This window comes from Myxocyprinus asiaticus, chromosome 45 (assembly GCF_019703515.2).
Source record: "Myxocyprinus asiaticus isolate MX2 ecotype Aquarium Trade chromosome 45, UBuf_Myxa_2, whole genome shotgun sequence".
NCBI classification, from domain to species: Eukaryota; Metazoa; Chordata; class Actinopteri; order Cypriniformes; family Catostomidae; genus Myxocyprinus; species Myxocyprinus asiaticus.
In genome coordinates this window covers 5,442,765-5,465,570 of record NC_059388.1, presented here as the reverse complement: position 1 = coordinate 5,465,570, position 22,806 = coordinate 5,442,765, and the positions used below count along the sequence as shown (strand labels likewise).

General features: G+C 44.8%; 1 pseudogene; it reads right to left on the bottom strand.

Moving 5' to 3' along the window:
• The window catches only part of LOC127434913 (sodium- and chloride-dependent GABA transporter 1-like), a 49,550-nt pseudogene extending 36,043 nt beyond the window's left edge, over window positions 1-13,507 (bottom strand).
• Between the last annotated feature and the right edge of the window lie 9,299 nt (window positions 13,508-22,806).

Here is a 22,806-nt window from a genome sequence, read left to right as displayed (position 1 = left end):
TGTGGTTGTTAATGTGTTATGAGTGATTTCTAGGCCATTTCTAAGTGGTTGCTAATGTGTTCTAAGTGGTTTTCAGCTTGTTGCTTTGTGGTTGCCTAGGTGTTTTGGGTAGTAATGAGGGCGTTGCTGTGTGATTGATATAGTGTTGCTTGGGTGGTTTCGAGGGTGTTCTGGGTGGTTGCAGAGTCGTTGCTATGTGGTTGTTAATGAGTTCTAATTGATTTTTTTAGTGTGTTGCTGTGTGGTTGCTAGGGAGTTCTGGGTAGTTGCTAGGACATTGCTATGCAATAGTTTAGGTCTTCTGAGTGGTTTTCATCTTGTTTCAACAGTACATATTATGGTTGCCTGGGTCTTCTGGGATGTTGCCAGGGTTGTTGCTACTTGCTTGTTAATGTATTCTAAGGGATTTTTAGCATGTTGCTATGTGGTTGCTAAGGTGTTCTTAGTGGTTCTTAACATGTTTCTGTGTTTGCTTGGGTGTTCTTGGTGATTGCTGTGGTGTTGCTAGGATGTTGCTTGGATATTCTGGATCATTGCCAAGGGATTACTACATTGTTGTTGAGGTGTTCTGAGTGATTGCTTGTGCATTGTTATGCAGTTGCAGAGGTGTTCTGAGTGGTTGTCAGCTTGTTCCCTGTCTGTCACTCTTTTGTTTATGCTGCTGGATTTTACGGCACATATCAGCGGTCACCCTCACACGGTCGAGTGTTGTGCTTCCCCTGGGCACTTCGGCGGCTGAGTCCGCAGGTGCTAAAAGAGTATATTCAAAAGAGTATATTTCCTTCTAAAAGAGCTTGTGCAAATGCTTGGTGTCTTTTTAAAGATGCCTTCCACATTTGAGCTACTGGATGTGGCCGTTATCTCTCCCTTCTCGAGTGCTTGGGGCGCCAGCATGCCAAGGCAGCTTTCGTGGAAGGGTTATGTTCTCATTGCAAGAACATGCCCATCAGAACGTTGTGGTTGCGGCTCACTTCCTTTTTCATGAAGCAAGGAGCCACCGCGGCTGCTCCCCGACCCGCTCTGTTCTGGGGTGATGCTCAGCTGGCCGGGTCGGCAAGCACCGTGGGCGATCTGGATGTGGATATGGGAGTGTTTTCACTGGCTCAGTCCCCGCAGACCTCCCATCCCCCAGCACGCTCGTTCTATCCGGAAGAGCTGTCGAGCAATACACACGACCCGCCTCAGGGTGTATTTAATGTGTCGTTCGCAGCTAGCGACAAGGATGAGATTTCGGTCGCAGCATCGGAGGGTGGGCTTCTGCTATCGGAAGTGGACGAATCTTCTGAGCTCCTGCCCATGGGCGGTAGAGCACAGGATGAGGCGTATGCTGAGATGGCAGTCGTGCTTGCCCGGGCAGCTGCAAACATAGGGCTGAAGTGGAATCCTCCACCCTGCCCTGAGCATTCGCAGCTGGATGATTGGTTTCTGGGTTTCCAGTGCCTTTCTTCCCGGAAGTGCACGAGGAGCTAACGAAGTCGTGGAAGGCACCTTTTTCTGCCCGTACACACTTCGCGGGCTCATCCATACTAACTACCCTTGACGGCAGAGTGGCTAAGGGATATGTCGAGCTCCCCCAGATAGAGCACACAGATGGAGGTTGCCATCCTTCTGGTGAAGGGAGCAATAGAGCCCGTCCACGAAGCTGAGTTGTGCAAGGGCTTCTACAGCCCTTATTTTATCGTGCCCAAGATAGGAGGAGGGTCGAGCCCAATCTTGGACCTTCGTGTCCTGAACAAGGCCTTACACAGGCTTCCGTTCAGGATGTTAACGCTGAAGTGCATCCTGCCGTCAGTACGACATCAGGATTGGTTCGCGGCCATCCACCAGAAGGACGCGTACTTTCATGTATCGATCCTTCCTCGACACAGACCCTTTCTTCTGTTTGCCTTCAAGGGATGAGCATACCAGTACAAGGTCCCCCCCTTTGGTCTGTCCCTGTCTCCTCGTGTCTTTACCAAGGTCGCAGAGGCTACCCTGGCCACACTGAGGGAGAAGGGCATACGCATTCTCAATTATCTCGACGACTGGCTAATCCTAGCTCAGAGCATCTCTTTTCTCGGTATGGAGTTGGACTCGGTCACTCTCAGGGCATGTCTTGCAACCGAACGTGCTCAGTCAGCGCTGACCTGCCTGAAGACCTTCAGGCAGAAGGTAGTGGCACCAGTGAAAAAATTTCAGAGGCTCCTGGGATATATGACATTCTCGGCGGCGGTTCTCCCCCTCGGGTTGATGCATATGAGACCACTTCATCACTGGCTACAGACTCGAATCCTGAGGTGCGCATGGCGCCTTGGCACACAGTGCCGTCAGACTTTCAGCCCTTGGTCGGACCTTGCACTTCTACAGGCAGGTGTTCCCCTAGAGCTGGTCTCAAGGCGCATCGTGGTCATGACAGATGCCTCAAACTCAGGCTGGGGTGCCATGTGCAACAGGCAGGCAGTTTCGGGGCTCTGGGCAGGGCCCCGACTCCAATGGCATATCAACTGCTTAGAGTTGCCGGCGGTATTGCTGGCACTGAAGAGGCTCCAACTGTTGATTCAAGGCAAGCATATGTTGGTTCAAACTGACAACACAGCGACCATAGCGTACATAAACCACCAAGGTGGCGTACACTCGCATCACATATTTCAACTCGCCCACCGCCTCCTCCTTTGGAGTCAGCAGACCTTGAAGTCTCTGTGAGCCACTCACCTTCCGAGCATCCTCAACTGGGCAGCGGACGCGCTCTCATGGCAGGTAATGCTCCGCGGGGAGTGGAGACTCCACCCCTACGTAGTCCAGCTGATTTTGGAGAGATTCAGGTAGGCACAGGTAGACCTGTTCGCCTCCCAAGACTCCTCTATGGAGGACAAGCAGCAAGTCCTGTTCGTTGCACCGTACTGGCCCAACCGGACTTGGTTCTCGGATCTGATGCTCCTGACAGTAGCACCTCCCTGGCATGCTCCAGCACCCGCGGCCGGACCTCTGAAATCTCCACGACTGCCTCCTTGACAGGATGTGGAAGACCTAGCAGGTCTCCCACCAGCGGTGTTAGACATGATCACTCAGGCCAGGGCCCCCTCTACTGTATGCCTTGAAGTGACGTCTTTTTGCTAATTGGTGTTCATCTCGTGGGGAAGACCCACAGAGATGCACCATCTGGTCTGTGCTGTCTTTCCTTCAGGAAGGGCTGGAGAGACGGCTTTCTCCCTCTACCCTGAAATTATACGTGGCTGCCATAGCAGCTCACAACGATTCACTGGACGGCAGTCCTCACGACAGCGCAACCTGATCAACAGGTTCCTCAAAGGTGCGAGGAGATTGAATCCTCCTATACCGCGCCTGACCCCCTCTTGGGATCGCTCTGTGGTCCTATCTGCCCTACAGAGAGCCCCCCTTGAGCCCCTGGAGCAGGCCAAGCTCAGCACTCTGTCTCTGAAGACGGCCCTCCTGGTGGCGCTCACTTCCATCAAGAGGGTGGGGGACCTGCAGGCGCTCTCTGTTACCAGCGAATGCCTGGAGTTCGGGCCGGCACACTCTCATGTGATCTTGAGACCCTGGCCCGGTTACAAGCCCAAAATTCCCACCACTCCTTTTTGGGACCAGATGGTGAACCTGCAAGTGCTTTTTTCATGGTTCCCCATACCTGGTGAACTCCGGACGCCTCTTTACTAATTTAGCACTGTTCGGCGAGAAACTCGGCAGAGGAGTAATGCCATCAGGCCCAGTACTCATGGTATTCCCCTTTTCAGGGGAGCCCGTGTGCTCGGGCTCAGTGCTCCATGCATGGTGATTCCCCCTTGGTAATCCTGTATGATGAGTCACAATGTCGAATGAGTGACAGACAGGGAACGTCTTGGTTACTGATGTAACCTCTGTTCCCTGAGTGAGGGAACGAGACGTTGTGTCCCTCCTGCTGCGGCGCTGAACCGGCCGCTGACATGGCCGGGTCTCTCTATCGGCTCCTCAGCATAAATCTGAATGAGTGATGCATGCCATCTCCTTTTATACCCATATGTCCGGGGCAGAGGGTGGCATGCAAATTCCACTCGCCAAATTCATCGCCAATGAATGGCCTTTTCTATTTTAAGCAAAGATGATTGGGGCTCTCAAGATTGAACCCCTAGTGTCACTACATTGACACAACGTCTCGTTCCCTCCATCAGGAAACAGAGGTTACATCAGTAACCAAGATGTTGCTTTGCATTTGTATGGGTGTTCTGGGTTGCTACGTGACTGCTTAGGTGTTGCTTGGGTGGTCTGGATCATTGCCAGGGCATTGTTATGTGGATGTTAAGGTGTTATGAGTTATTGCTAAGGCATTTCTAGGTGGTTGCTAAGGTGTTACTTGGGTGGTATAGAGGGTGTTCTGTGTGGTTGCTTACTGGCCCAAGTCAAAGTTTCTATGATATTCTGGTACATATATATGGTCCCTCCTTCAATTTATTAAATAATTAAGTTAAAGAACATAGCAAAATGAATAAAGCAATGGATGGCAAATTAAATTGTTAAAAAAGAAGCACAATGCATTGATAAAAACAAATGCTGGTTTTGTTTCAGGTTCCCCCTGCACTGCTTTGATGCCAAACAAGGCATCAAAAATTCCATTATGTTTTTGTGATGTGTTCTTGTGCCATCTGGCATGATTGAGAAAAATGGTTTGATAAAACAATAGATGTTAGAATTGCTGTATGGTCAAATGAATACATTTGAATACATAAATGGTTATAACTTTTGAACGGATTGAGATATTATCACCAAATTTGGTACATGTATGTATGGGCTCATTGTGAGGACACACAAAATATATTGCACTCCTTTGCCTCTTGGTGGCACTATAATAAATAAAAAACTAAAAATGGCTCTAATTGTGGAATCATTGGTCCAATTGACTTGACATTTTGCATGCACTGTCTTTGTCCAAGGTGCCATTACAGTTGCATATCTTTAAAAACATGGCCGCCATCGACCAATACGTTTTCAGCAGCATTTATATAGGGTTAAATAAGGCCGATCGGAACTAAACTTGGTATGCCTATTTGTCTCTTGGCCCAAAAGGTCTGTGCAAAATTTGACAAAAATTGGCCATCGGGAGGCGCTATGGTGTTTTACATGCATGTAAATTGTTGTATATGCCGCTGTGTTTAAAAAAGAAACACGTTATTCAGACCATGCTGTAAACTTCCTCATTCTAAACAACTTTAACTTGAGATAATTTTAAAAGATTACTTTTTCGAACTAGTCGTAGGCCATTTGCCCAAATAGAACCAAACCAGTGCAGAAACATACTCTGGAGTCACAAAATGAAAAGTTATCAAAGGAATTGTAAAATTTTAATTTATCGTCAAATGGTATGCCAAAATGTTCATAGTGGGTGTGGCCACTTTTACTAAAATGGTTATAACTCTTGAACAGATTGAGATATTATCACCAAATTTGGTACACTTATGTATGAGGTCATTCTGAGGACGCACACAAATATTACGCACCTCTGCCTCCTGGTGGCACTGTAATGGTTCCAAATCCCTCCCACTACTCAGGCACCCACACACCAATCCGTCAGACACTAGGTGGCGCTATAATAAGCTTCTTTGCGTTTGTGTTCATAACTTTGAAACCGTAAGGGCTAGATTCAAAATTATTTTTTCCTCTGATTCCTTGAGTCAAGCCCTACAAATTGTATGTCTCCGATTTCATTTCCATCTATAACATTTTCTGCAATTTTGAATTTTCGGGAAAATTTACTTTTTTTAACTCCTCCATGGCCGTATGTTGGATTTGCACGAAATTGTATGGTATGCATCATCTATGGAAGCTTGTTACAAAAATTTATCAAAATAATTTTATTTTGTCAAAGCGTTACGAAGATATAAGCCAATGAACTGGTCAGGCATTGTCCATGTAATCAAAATTGACCTATATCTACCAAACTAAAAGTCCAAATGTAGCGAAACTAGACACTCATAGACAACAGGAAATTCTGAGGCTGCACACCAAGTCGCGTCAAATTCCACCAATAGGGGGTGCTACAACAGAAAAATGCTCATAACTCCACAGCTGTTAAAAATTGGTTTGCATCTTCTATGGCCCAAAGGCTAAAATATCACTCAAATATTATTTGGAAAAATCAATAAACATGGCCGCCAGCAGCCAATAAAATTTCAGCAGCTAATAACATAAAATCTGAATGGCTGGCCATTACGAAACTTGAGATATTCACACACAGTGTCAAAATGAGTCTGTTTACCAAGTTTTGTGAGAATCGGCCACAAGGTGGCGCTGTAACAAAAACATTTATGTTTTTGCTAATTACTCCACATCCGAGCACATTAAAATCAAAATGCTTTTTACCTCGAAATCCTTGCGTCAAGTCCTACAAAATGTATATCTCAGTTTTGTTTCATTTTATAAAATGTTTCTGCCATTCTAATTTACTGAAAACCCTACTTTTTCGAACTCCTCCTAGGGCATTAATCAGATCTTCACCAAACTTGGCCAGGTCAGTGCTAGACCATGCAGGCAAAAAGTTATCAAAAGAATCTTGACCCATTAAATCGTCTAGAAGATACAATTCGATATATTTGACTAGTGTGGCCCATTATGACTAATATTCCTGTATCTTGTGTGCACAAATGCCAAACTTTACAAAACTGTGTAAATATGGAAAACATGACATTCTGAGGAATCATACTAAATTTCATGGATTTATGATGAACGGGGGACTAACAGCAAATTTTAAATAATAAGCCATTTCAATGAAAAGCTGTAATACTAATGAAATGAAAAATGTAATACTATTTTTGTCCACCAGAGGGAGCCACAGGATAAGAAATCATTTTAAGTCTAAGGCTTTCATAAGTGTATGAATGCATATAAATTTATTTGAAGAAACGTGGTACACTGACAATGTCTTCTGACTTTTATAATATTAGTTTGCAAATAAATCTGTGATTTCCAAAATGATTATAGATAATCAAATGTCACCTTAATTTTTACATATCCTTAAAATATTGAAAACATATTTGTCAAGTTGCCATACATGATTAACTGTCACATTTTTTAGGGATATGTTTACATATGTCTGGAATTATATTATGTGTTTATTTTTCCATTATCCCCGTTTCTGTCTCACATCATTTCTATATTGCTGCGTCCGAAAACTGTAAAATGCTTCCTTAAAACCAGCCCAATAATGCCCCATAGGCATACTATGGCAAGGCTCTTGCCCATGAAATCAATTGTTTTTTTCCTAGTATGGCAAGACAATGAATTTTGTGGGATCATATCTCCCAATCAGAATGTCGTAGGGACATAGGGGCAGGCTCATTTCACTTGGGCTACCAATCAGTCTTTAAGTATCATCTTGGAAATGGCGTAGCCATGCCCTAGCAACCATTTACAGCACCCTAGCAATCACCCCCATAAACTTCCATTCAAAATGGCTCAGAAGGATATCTTCAGAACAGAATTTTGTAGACACTTGGGGATTGGATATTTTGAGTCAGGTTAGTAATCAGCCAATAACAATCTCTCTGGCCACTGGCTAGCCACACCCTAGCAACCATTTAGAGCATCCTAGCAACCAGCCCTATTGACTTCCATTAAAAATGGCTGAGAGGGATATCTTTGGATCAGAATGGACTACAGACATGACAGTTGGCTTCTTTCAATTGGGTGAGCAATCAGTCTTCGTGTATCCACTTGAAAAACTACTTAGCCACACCCTAGCAACCATTTAGAGTACCCTAGCAACCAGCCCCATTGACTTCCATTCAAAATGGATGAGTATGATATTTTTGGATCAGAATATCCTAGAGAAATGACAGTTGGCTTGTTTTACTTGGGTGAGCAATCAGAATTCAGGTATCATCATGGAAACTACTTAGCCATGCCCTAGAAACCATTTAGAGCACCCTAGCAACCAAACCCCATTGACTTCCATTCAAAATGCTTAGATGGGGATCTCAGGATCAGAATGTCTTAGAGACTTCTGGTTTCATTCACTGGACTAACTGCCTAGCAACCAGATGGGTTTACCCTAGCAACCAAGTAACAAATCACATATCTCTGCACCAGAACATCTTTGCGACTTCCGGTTTCATTAATTTGACTCAGGGTAGCAAGAAGCCTTTCGAGTATCACCTTGGTAACTGCCTAGCAACCAAATAGGGTTACCCTAGCAACCATGTAACAAATCACATATCTCTGCACCAGAATATAGTAGAGACTTAATTTGACTCAGACAAAAACAAATAAAACAAACAAAAATCACATTTTGGGCCATAACTCTTGAATTATTTTGCACAAAAGATATGGATTCAACCAGTGGAGTCATATGGATTAATTTTATGATTCCTTTATGTGCGTTTTACAGCTTCAAAATTTTGGTACACAATTTTCAGCAAATTTAGGTTAGTGAGGATCATTTCTGTCAGTTTGTATTATTTGGCATCCACTGGATCATTTCTGTCAATTCTGATAATATTGTTTATTTCTTCACATGTGGGTCCAACCCCGATGATTGCCGCTTGCGGCTATAATTTAAATTATGTTTATTTATTTATTAGCTTTTTGGAAGACCAAAATGTCCCTGCTAATTGACAGATATCACGTAATTAGGTCTCATGAGAAACCAGACCAGTCTCTAGAGCCAGGGGCATGGCCCACAGAAAACTAGCCAATCAGAAATGCTCTCTGCCTGTCAATCATTTTGCACATTCAGGTTTGCTGACATTGGGTTGGCATACACAGGGTAAGTTAAAAAAAAAAAAAAGGCATATGGTTGAAGTTGAAGCAAAATGATGGAAGTTAGCAAAACACCTTACTGCTCTTTTAAATTTAGAACAAGTCAATAGGAATACCCAAGTATTTAGCTCAGTAAACTTGTGTGTGCACATTTCATACCTTTCATCATGGGTATTAGTTTCCATACTCCCAGCCCCCCCACTGACGTAAACTGTCCTAGCGCCGTCTCCAGCAGAAACAGTGGGATACCGGCAAACACCAGAGTAGTGAAATATGGGATCAGAAATGCTCCTAAAGACACAAAATCAAAAATGTAATATGGTTTTTAGATTTCCACCTTGTTTACATCATTTTACTGTTAAGTATTTACATGAGAAACATGGCTGTACATTATATTCTAACAACTTGACCTGCAGTTTCACCTCCAAACCACCAGACGTCCTTATGAATTATGATGTGAATAGTCTCACTTGTTGTAGCTTTTCTTCAGAAAGATTGGCTGTGGCTGAAAACTGAAAAATACTGCCTAATTGGCTGTTTAAAGATTCGAGGATTCAAGACATGTTCAAATACAGTTTTGCGTCACATCTTGTCTACTAAAATGCCTTCATTTTTGAAGGCTGCATATAATTTATTTTGCTGCCTTTGATATACCAAAATCCTGAGAGTGTAATTCGGTTTACAAAACTTTTCAAAGTTGTTTTAGACCATTACACATGGCATTATGGTGCCATGGACGGCTGTCTGAAACCAGTGTCCATACAAGATGTCAATATTTGCATAATGCTGTCTGTAAAGTCATTAACTTACCTATCTATTGGACTCAGCAGTTGTCTAGGTGGGAATCCTTGTGCTGTGAAACTCTCTCGAGGTTTACCCTAACCCACCATCCTACCACTTGTTAGAAGCAGATGCATTCTCATGAGAATTTCCACAGAAGGAGCATCACCATCTTGAGCAGGGTTACTCATTTCTGTTCCTGGAATTCCATCTATAATTTAACATACCTGAACCAACTGATCAACGTCTAATTGGGTTTACTTGAAAAGTACAGCCAGATGCGTTCGAGTGTGCTTGAAACTAAACTCTGCTGGCAGGTGACTCTCCAGGGGGATGTTCCAGATTTGCTTGGATCCAGAATACCTGTTTTGGGTTAGTTCAATCAACCATGAGTTTTAAACTCACTGTTTGTGTGCATTCACTGTGAATTAAAAAAAAAAAGCATTCTCAGCAAAGCACCAAATCCACAAGTCACAATGGACACAGAAGAAACATGTGCCATATTTTCAGTGGCACAGAAATTGATTATAAAGTCATCTTCATTCATAATAGCAATAAGTGCTTCATCTGTTTATGACTAAGAGTTTGCATGATGGAAAGCATTTGAATCAATGTGTGAGTTTTTAAATTCATAAAACTATAAAGTTTTACCTTAATTGTAAAAGCTTAATTCAACATTTATATTAGACCTATCTCACCCACATTAATGTTTCATAGGTCAACTGTTGTGTTATTTGTTTGCACTGAACTTCATTATAGGTATTCATATTCTATTGACATTATAATAATATAACTATAACTATATATATTTTATATTTTTTTCTGGTATTTTATCATGTACTGTGCATGCAATCTCATTTTATTTTACTGTATGTTACATGTACTGTATGTACTTTGTGACAGGGTGAGCAAGAGACAGACACAGTGGGTGTGGCATCAGGCCTCATTGAGGTGTTTATTTAAAATAATAACAACGGAAAAAGGGGGAATAAAGTGTCCAAAGGGAAAGTGTCCAAAACAAAGGGGAATCTGGCATCCTCACAGTGCATGGGACTATGTGAAGGAAGGGTGGTGCAGAAAGGGTAAGGTCCAGGTGATATTGGCCGTGGTCCGGGGTTCCGAGGCATGTGGGGCGGTGGCTCCTCTTGAGCAGCCCGGCTTCCTTCAAGTAGGCATAGCTGCAGGCAGGAGACCTCCAAATGGGGGCGGAATCTTCAAAAGAGTGCGGAGTTACTCCAGAAGGAGGCGTGGTTACTCCAAAAGGAGGTTTCGCCAACTCCAAAAGGGGGTGTCACTTCCACTCATGGTTACGGTTAAGTAAAGGGCTCCCTATATCTTTAATGGTGGTTTGGAGGTAGAGACCGGTCTACTGTGGAGAGGTGCACTCTGGTTTTATAGGCAGTGGTGCTAAGGTTCTTCACTGAATTCAAGTACCATGCCCCTCCTCTCTCTCTCCTCTGCCTACTCCAGTTGTGGGTCTGGCTGAAGAACGGCCAGAGTCTGTCTGAATGGGGAGCCAACAAGGTTAGCATAGAATAGCATAACGCAGTGGTCCCATAGACATTCTATACGTGGTACAAGGGTGAGGAGACAAGAGGCCGTTCTTTTTGAATGGATGTCTGTGGAGGAGATGCTTCCCGACGCTGAATAAACTGCTTTTGTGAGGAAACAGCTCATCAATGAATGAACTGACCACCAGTCCGCCAAACTTCACATGTTTTACACTAAAAAATCCTTTTGTAGTGAACTGTGTATGGAGTTTACTACAATAAAACTGCTGTTTTATAAGGGAAGTCACGGACAATTTTGAACCCAGTTTTAAATTTAGCATCATATCATCTTACATTTCCCACAGTTGTTGCTGGTGTCATTGTGTTAATCAGAATCAGAATCAGCTTTATTGCCAAGTATGCTTACACATACAAGGAATTTGTCTTGGTGACAGGAGCTTCCAGTGTACAACAATACAAAAACAATACAAAAACAGCAGCAAAACATAGATAACAGATACATATGTTGTGCAAATCTAATACAAATCTGTTATCTGTTATGTACAGTGCAAATACAATCTGTTATGTACATTGCAAATGTTTTTTTTTTTTTTGTTTTTTTTTTCAGAGGAATGAAATGGCAGAAGAGGTTGGATGTGTTGGATAAATATAAAAAAGGCTAAACTGTGTATTGCACATATTTATTGCTCAATGGGGCAATTTAACTGCTCATGAGATGGATAGCCTGAGGGAAAAAACTGTTCCTGTGCCTGACGGTTCTGGTGCTCAGAGCTCTAAAGCGTCGGCCAGAAGGCAACAGTTCAAAAAGGTAATGGGCAGGGTGAGTGGGGTCCAGAGTGTGTGGAGTCCAGCCTTTTTCCTCACTCTGGAAGTGTATAGTTCTTGAAGTGGGGGCAGGGGGCAACCAATAATCCTCTCAGCAGTCCGAACTGTCCTTTGTAGTCTTCTGATGTCTGAACCAAACCAGACAGTTATTGAAGTGCAGAAGACAGACTCAATGACTGCTGAGTAGAACTGTATCAGCAGCGCCTGTGGCAAGTTGAACTTCCTCAGCTGGTGAAGGAAGTACAACCTCTGCTGGGCCTTTTTCACAATGGAGTCAATGTGTGTCTCCCACTTCAGGTCCTGTGAGATGTAGTGCCCAGGAACCTGAATGACTCCACTGTTGCCACAGTGCTGTTTAGAATGGTGAAGGGGGTCAGTGTTGGGGTGTTCCTTGACTTTCACCTGCGTTCCAGCGAGGGGCGGCGGGGAGTACTTAAGGAGAAGAGACAGCAGCAGACGAGAGAGAGAGACACTTGAAGCTGTCTGTGTGGGTCTGCATGTCAGAAGCGTGGGTGCTGAAAAGCAGTGCATATGTTGAATGTTCAGATGAAAAGTCTTATTCTGGAATGCTGTAAATTCTTTGACAATAAATGTCTATGTGCTTTGTCAACCCGGTCCCATCTTCCTCCTTTACCCTCGTTAATTGTTACAGGGAGCAAATCCCTGCAGCCATGTTCAAACATCTAATAGAAAGCCTACCTAGAGAGTGGAAGCTGTTATAGCAACAAAGGTAGGACTAATGACAATGGTTTTGAAATTAAATATTCAACAATCACATATGGGTGTTATGTTTGGGTTTGTGGGTATGTACTAATAAAGAACTTGCCCCTCCCACTTAAATAATTCCTGGATCATGGTATCAGTGACCATGAATTCGACAAGTAGGATGTTCCTGGATCAACATCTTTTGTTGCTCCTGGAGCAACATTCCTGTCAAACTAACAAAGTCCTAACAAAGTAGGTCTAAAATACCTGGAGAGTGCCATCTGTTGGCATTCTTATTCATCTCAATGGTAGTTGATTGGCTGGTGAATGATACTCCCATTTTTGGTGAGAATGCACATCTACTTTTTGCAGTCAAGACAGAAAGATGTTTTTTGCTCCCATAATAGTGCAGCTATGGTATCTACAAACAGGGGCTAACTGAACCCTGGTAACCAAACAAACCTTGACCTAACCTGGTCCTAAATTTAACCCCCTACCCTTTCCATCAACCTAACCCTAAAACTAACCATTAAAAAGCCCTGAAATCAGGGAACTACTAGATTGATAAGATACTGTTTTAGCATGAACACCAGACCTAAGTCAAACCCTTAACCTAACCATAAATCTGAACGTTGAGGAACATATTGTACTTGGTAAAGCCATGGTACAGTAAGCATATCAATGCAACACAAATGGGTTCTGTCTGTTTAATCTTACCTCCACCATTCTTTCCACAAAGTCAATATGGGATATGGGAGCCTCCAAACATTCCCCAACCCAATGGCGTATCCAACGCAGGACAGTATGAAGTCAAACTTGCCCTTCCAGGTTCCTCTGTCTGGTATCGTTTTCTTCTCGTCTTCCACAGATACACTGTTGTGGTCCAGGTCCTCAAACGGGACCACCTGTTTCATGTCCGATGGTGAATTGAGGTCCACCGTCCTCTGGCCAGTCTTCCCCATCAGAGGAATACCGTCACACCACAGTATGATAATAATCCACTTCAGTTCAGTACTGTATGATTGAGCTGTCCAATGCAGGGTTGCTGTCTTTGAACATTATACACTTCCAGTATTTCAGATGAGCTTTAAAGGACAAGGGACATTAGAAAAATGTCAAAGTGGTACACGATTTAGGTACGAGATTAAATCAAGGCTTATAGTTTTATAGTACAAGATTTAGAGGTTCATTTTTATATAGGCTAATGCCTTATCACATTTCCCGGCTTTTATAATGACATTGAATATACAGACTGATCTCACTGTGAACAATACGGTATGCTGCCCTACAATTATTTAAACAGTAAAACAAATATGAAGCACAAAATGATTGATAAAATAGCAAAGATGTACTAATTGGCAATTTACAAAGATAAAAAAAAACATTGATTAGCCAACAGATATTGTAATAAATAATTAGTAAACAATTTAAAACATACAATCTGCACTAACCTGAAATTTGTGTCAGGTCAGTGTGGAGCTCTCTAGCATTTTTGTTTCTGTTGTTTGTTTGTGATGTTTTTTGTCACTCTTTCCCAATCAGTTTCACCAGGAATGAACTGCTGAATATTTGGCAGTGCATACCTGATAATTTTTTGCTGGTGTTTGATTATTCAGACGTTTTATTAGACATCTTAGTTGGAGGTGCAGCAGTGTTCTACAAGTACTCCAAGAGACACAAGAGAGGGAAGCATGCCGGCGTGCTTGTGAAGCTTCGTAAATGCGGATTTTTGATTCTGCTGCCGAGTATTCATCTGCCGAATGTCCGCTCCCTCGCCAGAAAAATGGATGGACTGCTGCTTTCTCAAACAAATAAGGACTTTTCTAACTCCGTTGCTCTGTGTTTCACGGAAACCTGGCTGAATTAAGCCATCCTGGACAGCGTGCTACATCTTCCAGGCTTCCGGCTGTTCAGGGCGGATCGTGTTGTGGAATCATCTGGGAAAACAAGAGGAGGTGGAACATGTTTTTACATCAACGAAAGTTGATATACAGATGTAACAGCGTTGAATAAGATGTGCTGTCCTAATTTAGAAGTGTTCTTCATCAAATATAAGACTTTCTACTCCCTGCAGGAGTTTTCCTAGTTTATTTTGGTGAGTGTGTACATCCCACCACAAGCATGTGTGAACGCAGCACTGCAACAGCCGGTTGATCACATCACAGACATGGAGCAACAACACCCGGACTCTCTTATCATTATTCTGGGAGATTTTAATAAAGTTAACCTCACCTGTGAACTGACAAAATACAAACAACACATCACATGTCCCACCAGAGAAAGAAATATACTGGACCACTGCTACACCACTGTAAAGGATGCATATCGCTCTGTCCCACGTGCAGCATTAGGACTCTCTGATCACTGTCTGGTTCGTCTTCTCCCGACCTACAAGCAGAAACTAAAATCAGCTAAGCCTGTAGTAAGGAATTTATTTGAGTGTTTTTGAAGCTGCAGCCACAGACTTGGACGAGCTCACAGATACTATGACATCATATATCAGTTTCTGTGAGAATATGTGCATCCTTACTAGGACATTTTTTATCATTCAATAATGATAAACCATGGTTTACAGGAAAACTCAGACAGCTTCGTCATGCCAAAAAGGATGCTTACTGAAGTGGGGATAAAATATTGTACAACCAGGCCAGAAACATACTGACCAAGGAAATCAGAGTGGCTAAAAGAAGCTACTCTGAAAAGCTGAAAAAACAGTTTTCAGCCAACAATCCTGCATCACTGTGGAGAGGCCTGAAGGACATCACCAAGTACAAGACATCACCACTCTCACTCTGTAGAGAATCAACAAATGGCTGATGACCTGAATGTGTTTTACTGCAGGTTTGAAAAGCCCAGTCTCACACTCCACCCCACTCTGATCTTCACTTCACACACACACCAACAACTCTTGGAACCCCCCTCCTCCCCCCTCCTGCTACTCAACCTGTACTTATGGTCTGTGAGAAGGAAGTTGTGAAGACGGTTGATAAGGAGGACACGGGAGGCAGGTTGCTCCACTCACAGGTAAGGATTTTAATGACCACACTTCAGCGCTCACAGCTTCACACACTAATCTCTTCAGCTTCACAATAATAAATTCTTAGCTTCACAATAATAATCTCTTCAGCTTCACAATAATAAATTCTTAGCTTCACAATAATAACTTTCTGGACCAAGGTCTGAAAGTTTTTTTCTTCCCTTGTCTGCTGGTTGCGTGGCTGCTTTTATGCTGTTCTCCCCATGCTCACTGGAATTAGAAACAGGTGTTAGGCATAATATAGCTCAGGTGTAAGTGCCCTTACCACTTTCTCTCTCTCCGGATGGGCGCTTGACCACGCCCCTGCTGCCACATAACCCCACCGCCCGACACAGGCCAGGGAGCAATCCGGCCTGCCTACCATTACCCCCAATTTCTGGAAAGGAAGTCAGTGACAGCCATCTGTGCCCCCGGTCTGTGGATCACCTTGAATTTAAAAGGCTGGAGAGCCAGATACCACCTGGTGATCCACATGTTGGTATCCTTCATGCGGTGGAGCCATTGGAGTGGGGAGTGATCCGAGCAGAGGGTGAAGGCCCGCCCCAGCAGGTAGTACCAGAGAGTGAGAACCGCCCACTTGATGGCCAGACACTCCTTCTCCACGGTGCTGTACTTTGTCTCACTTAAGGACAGCTTACGGCTGATGTACAGCATCGGGCGCTCCTCCACCCCCACCACCTGCGAGAGTACAGCCCCCAGTCCTCTATCTGAAGCGTCCATCTGCAATACAAAAGGGAGAGAGAAGTTAGGTGCATGCAAAAGCGGCCCCCCACAAAGTGCTGCTTTAATCTGCGAGAACGCCTGTTGGCACTGCTCCATCCACTGGACCAGGTCTGGAGCCCCCTTTTTAGTGAGATCAGTCAGTGGGCTGGTGACGTCCGAATAATTAGGCACAAACCTCCTGTAATAGCCAGCCAGCCAGCCCCAGGAACTGTCTCACCCCCTTTTTGGTCTTGGGACTCGGGCAGGTTGCAATCGCCGCAGATTTGTCAATTTGGGGACGCACTGCCCTCTCCGGAACTACCGTAGCCAACATCACAGGGACCGCCTCCCTCCACAATTTCAGGTGGTTGAGGTGATATATTTGACGTGCAGCCCCTCTATCGGTTCGCTTTACCTCATATTCGAGATCCCCCCCACTCGTCGTGTGACCTCAAAGGGTCCTTGCCACTTGGCGAGTAATTTGGAGCTCGATGTGGGGAGTAATACGAGTACCTTATCTGAAAATTGCAGATTACGTTCCAAATTCATGCTGCCGAGCTCCCCTGTTATACAGTCGGCTCTGTCGTTAGTTGCCCCAAGGTGTGGAGTTTTGCTCTAAGCTCAAGAACGTACTGGATTTCATTTTTGCTATCTGAAGTTCCCTCCTCCCAAGCTTCGCGGATGATGTCAAGCACCCCGCGCGGGCACCGCCCATACAGCAGCTTGAAAGGGGAAAACCCCGTGGAGGCTTGCGGGACCTCTCGTACTGCAAATAACAGGGGGTCGAGCCATTTATCCCAATATCTGGCATCTCCATGCACGAACTTACAAATCATGTTCTTAAGGGTTTTATTAAATCGCTCGACCAGGCCATCTGTTTGTGGATGGTAAATGCTGGTGCGGATTGACTCGTCCAATAATTCATACAGCTCGTGTAGTGTCCATGACATAAAAGTTGTGCCCTGATCGGTAAGGATTTCTTTCGGAATCCCCACTCAGGAGATTATTTTGAAGAGTGCCTCCGCAACACTGCATGCTGAGATGTTGCGCAAAGGCACTGCTTCCGGATATCGTGTTGCATAATCCACTAGGACTAATGCAAAGCGATGTCCATGTGCTGTCTGCTCTAATGGCCTGACGAGGTCCATGCCAATTCTCTCGAAGGGGACCTCGATCACTGGAAGGGGGCACAACGGCGCTTTTGGGGTGGCCAGTGGATTCACCAGCTGACATTCACGGCATGCCGCACACCACCTGTGGACAATAAAAACGAGCTATTAAGAGGTTCGGTGTCTTTCTTTCCCCTAGGTGACCTGCCACTGGTTTATAGTGAGCCACCTGGAACACCATTTCCCAGCGGCTCCGTGGTATTAAGAGCTGGGTTGTATCATCCTTTGTTTGAGCGTCCTGCGTCACTCTATACAACTGCTCGTTTATAATTGAAAAATAGGGATATGAAAGTGCGATGCTCGGTCAGAGTTTTTGACCATCAACCACTCTCACTTGGTCGAAGGCATGCTGGAGGGTTTCGTCTCACAACTGCTCCAAAGGGAAATCCTCTTCGTGAAATCCCCTGAGGATGGAAGGGGCCATAGCCTCCCCCCCCACTCAAATCATCTTGACGTGCAGCTGATGAACACTTCACATCCCACTGCTTTTATGCAGGACCCATCCGCACATATTCCCTTTAATACATCCGAAATTCAGGCCAATTAGTCCCCAGAATCAGCGGATGGGTGAGACGGGAACTAACCGTGGCCTCCACTCTATGTTTTGTTCCCCAAAATTTAATTGCAAGGGTCACCACAGGGTATTTGTGAATATCCCCATGCACACACTTCACCCTCACCGTTTTAGCTGTACCCAATGCCCGTATTGAACCAAACGATGATGGATAGTGGTTTGATTAAAACCTGTGTCCACCAAAGCTTGGCGAGTACCCCCCTTGATTCTTACCGGTATCCGGTACTCTCCGTCTCAGTCGGGGGCAGCCTGCGGGGTGTCGGGGATCCGGACCACTGTCCCCAGCTCCATCACGGGGCATTGATCCCGGAAGTGTCCCGATCCCCTCAACTCCAGCAGGCCAGCGCAGACGCAATGCCTGCACCTGCGTCAGCGGACACTTCCACCTGAGAGGGAGAACAGCGCGGCACTGTAGAGACGGGTGTGTGCCCACCACCTCGCGCGGGGAGCTGGCCACGGTGGCAGAGCTCCTCACCTCCGCAGGGCAGGAACAGGCTCTGGGGAGAGAGCAGAGTGAGATGGAGGGAGGGAACACACAGGGGGAGGGGGGAGAGAGAGAGAGAGAGAAGAAGAGGGCTCTTCCGTCCTTGAGTACACCGCCATATAGTCCTCTGCCAGTCGGACTCCTTCCTCCAGCGACGCTGGGCGGTGGCACTGGACCCACTCCACCATTCCATTTGGCAGTCGAAGGATCAGCTGTTCCAGCACCACTCGGTCGACCACTCCCACGACGTCGCGAGTCCCCGCCAGCAGCTACTTCCGGCACGCGTCTCGGAGCCATTGGGAGAACGCAAACGGGCGGCCGGTCCTCTCCAGCTTCAGGGTTCTGAAGAGCTGGTGTACTGCTCTGGACTGCAGCCAACCCGTTGCAGAATAGTCTTCATCAGATCCTCATAAGCCAGGAGGTTATCCACCGGCAGTTGTTGCACCATGAGCTGGGCTTCCCCGGACAGCAACGGAAGGAGTCTGGCCACCCACTGGTCACGTTGCCAGCCCCAGATCTCCACGGTTCGCTCAAAAAGATCGAGGAAGGCCTCTAGGTCATCTTCCGCCCCCATCTTTAAGAGTGTGGGTGGGGGCAGGGGGCTGCGGCTGGCCGGGGTCACAGCCGGGGCTCTCTCCTGGCTGAGGAGGCTCCGGGTCACGTGCCGGTCCTCTGCTTGAGCTCACAGAATCTCAAAGAACCGGCGGTCTTGTTCTTGGCGCAGCTCAAGCAGGGTTTGTTGGTGAGTTTGATGCAGGCCAACAAGGGACTGGAAGACTTCGGCCAGCTGGGTGGAGGGCTCCATGGGGCATACATCCAACATCGGGTCCCGGGTTTTGGCACCAGTGTGAAGGCAGTCGATAAGGAGGACACGGGAGGCAGGTTGCTCCACTCACAGGTAAGGATTTTAATGACCACACTTCAGTACTCACAGCTTCACACACTAAACTCTTCAGCTTCTCAATAATAAATTCTTAGCTTCACAATAATAATCTCTTCAGCTTCACAATAATAAATTCTTAGCTTCACAATAATAACTTTCTGGACCCAGCCTCTCCCTCGTCTGCTGGTTGTGTGGCTGCTTTTATGCCACTCTCCCCATGCTCACTGGAATTAGAAACAGGTGTAATTTAGCTCAGGTGTAAGCGCCCTTACCGCTTTCTCTCTCTCCGGACGGGCGCTTGACCACGCCCCCGCTGCCACAGATGTGTACCGGGTCTTCTGGAAACAAAAGTCTAGGAAAGCTTCAGGCCCACATGGTGTCTCACCTGCCTGTCTGAAAGTCTGCACTTACCAACTGGCCCCCAACTTCACACAGATCTTCAATAGATCACTGGAGCAGTGTGAAGTTCCCTGCTGCTTCAAACTCTCCACCAAAAAAAAACACAATCTCTGGACTAAATGACTACAGATGTGTCGCTCTCATGTCTGTGGTCATGAAGTAATTTGTGAGACTGAATTTGGCATACCTGAAGGACATCACTGGACCCCTGCTAGACCCCCTTCAGTTTGCTTACAGAGCAAACAGGTCTGTGGATGATGCTGTCAACATGGGACTGCATTATATCCTGCAACACTTCAACAGACCTGGGATTTATGCAAGGATCCTATTTGTGGACTTCAGTTCAGCCTTTAATACTATCATGCCTGATCTTCTCTCAACCAAACTGACCCAGCTCTCCGTGCCAACCACAATCTGTCGGTGGATCAACAGCTTTCTGACAGACAGGCAGCAGCTAGTGAGACTGGGGAAAATCACATCCAGGACCTTCACTATTAACACTGGTGCTCCTCAGGGATGCGTTCTCTCTCCACTGTCTTCTCCCTGTACACGAATGAATGCAGTGCAAGGGACCCCACTTTCAAGCTCCAGAAGTTTGCAGATGACACCACGGTCATTGGCCTCATCTGCGATGGTTACAAGTCTGCATACAGATGGGAGGTTGAACAGCTGGCTGTCTGGTGCGGTCACAACAATCTTGAGCTGAACATGTTCAAAACAGTGGAGATGATAGTGGAATACTGTTGTATAGTTTAGTACAGTGCTGTCATTTTACAGTTTAAATGTGGAAAATGCATTGTATGTTTTCAAAAAAGGTTAGCAGCAATTAAAGATCATTCAATTTCAGGTTATAGCTACTTCAGAGACCATCTGCAAGAAGAGATCACGTCTCAGTCACCAGATGATACCTCCAACCCTTCTGATGAAAAGGAATTATTTTCAAGTATGAAACACACATACAGTCAGGAAAGTGCCACCCACACACACACACACACACACACACACACACACACACACACACAGTGTTATTCTTAATAAAAAAGCTCTAAACTATCTGTGTGCCTATGACATTAGACCAGTCTCTCCTTAAATTTATATGAGCAGGAGGATACAGCATATTGAATTGAAAAAAAAATAAACTGAAAAAAAAAAAAAAAAAAAAAAAAAAAAAAATATATATATATATAAATATATAAAAGCCTTAAAGGGATAGATCACCCAAAAATTTGAATTCTCTCTTCATTTACTCATTGTTTTGCCATCCCAGATGTGTATGACTTTCTTTCTTCTGCAGAACACAAACAAAGATTTTTAGAAGAACAACTCAGCTCTGTAGGTCCATACAATGCAAGTAAATGGTAGCCAGAACAAGCTCCAAAAAGCACTTAAAGGCAGCATAAAAGTAATCCAAACTAGAGGTCTGCAACCCAACCCGGGCCCAACGGGACCCAAGAACCCAACGGGTTTCGAGCCGGCTTCAGGTCAGTTTATCAAGTAGGACTTCGGGTTCGGGTTTGTAATTAACAAAAAAATAAACAGGCTTACCGAACTTGTTTACCTCATGTGCTCTCACTCACAGACACGCACTAATGGATGAGTTAGGGGCCGTGCACACCAAACGTGTTTTTGCGTGCATCTGTTTGTTTTCCCATTGTTTTCCTATGTAAACACATGCTGGATGAATGTCTTTGACATTTGCACCACGTCTCGCTTTTTCTTCAGCATCTCGCACAGGACCAGCATATTTATATATTTAAATTTCACTCAAGTCTGCAAGTCTTCCTGATAGAACTGCTAATCTCATGGGATTTTCATGCACAACAGCCTCTAGAGTACTCAGAATGGTGCCAAAAACAAACAAAAAAATGTCCAACGAGCGGCAGTTCTGCAGACAGAAACACCTTGTTGATGTGAGAGGTCAACAGAGGCCAGACTGGTTTGAGCTGACAGAAAGGCTACTGTAACTCAGATAACCACTCTGTACAATTGTATTGAGCAGAATAGCATCTCAGAATGCACAACACGTCGAACCTTGAGGTGGATGGCTACAACAGCAGGAGGCCACTTTGGGTTCCACTTCCGTCAGCCAAGAACAAAAATCTGAGGCTGCAGTTGGCCTACCATCTGTGTACCTCAGCAGAAATTGAGATTCATCAGACCAGGCTATATTTTTCCAGTCTTTAACAGTCCAGTTTTGGTGAGCCTGTGCCCACTGCAGCCTCAGCTTTCTGTTCTTGGCTGACAGAAGTGGAACTTCTCTCCATTAGATGATCATGTGTTTATCTAATCGCCTATTCACCTCAAGGTGACATCTTGTGCATTCTGAACATTAAATGAAGGTCCTGACCCATATCTGCATGATTTTATGCATTGCACTGCCAATCTCAGAACAAACTCCACTTGTCTTAACAATTTTTGTTTGACATTTGAGCAACTGGAGTCAATGTGATTTAAGTGGATGTATGAATTCAGTTCCCCTCAAGTTCAATTGATGTCCTAGCAGAATAACCATAGGTGGAGTCACATTAACTATGCACGTACTTGTTATCTTAATTTTTGAGCAGAATATCTACTTTTTCTTTATTTAAATCCTAACTTGCTTGTGTTTTGTGTTGTCTTTCAACCAGAGGTTAAATTGGGGCGGAACAGACTGGAATGTTGTTCTGGCACCTCGGCATGCCGTTCAGGTATCTCCGACTCCAAAATGAAAAATAAAATAAAATCTTGTTTACAGTCCAGTCTGTGACTTGTCTAAACCTGTTTCTCTATATTTGCCTAGAGCAGCACTGTTTAAGCACACATGTGCTCCACCTCACTTCACTGTTCACTTCAAGTAATACAGACAGTGTACTTATGGATCAGCTGACACCCCCAACCATCCCATCCCCAGCTCTTAGGGTTCCACCACCTCAAATATCTAAATTTAACCCCTGCTTTCAACAATAAATGCCACTTAGTTTGATATTTTGTTATATTATGCAATTGCATTCAGACATTTTTAAGTGTGGCTGAA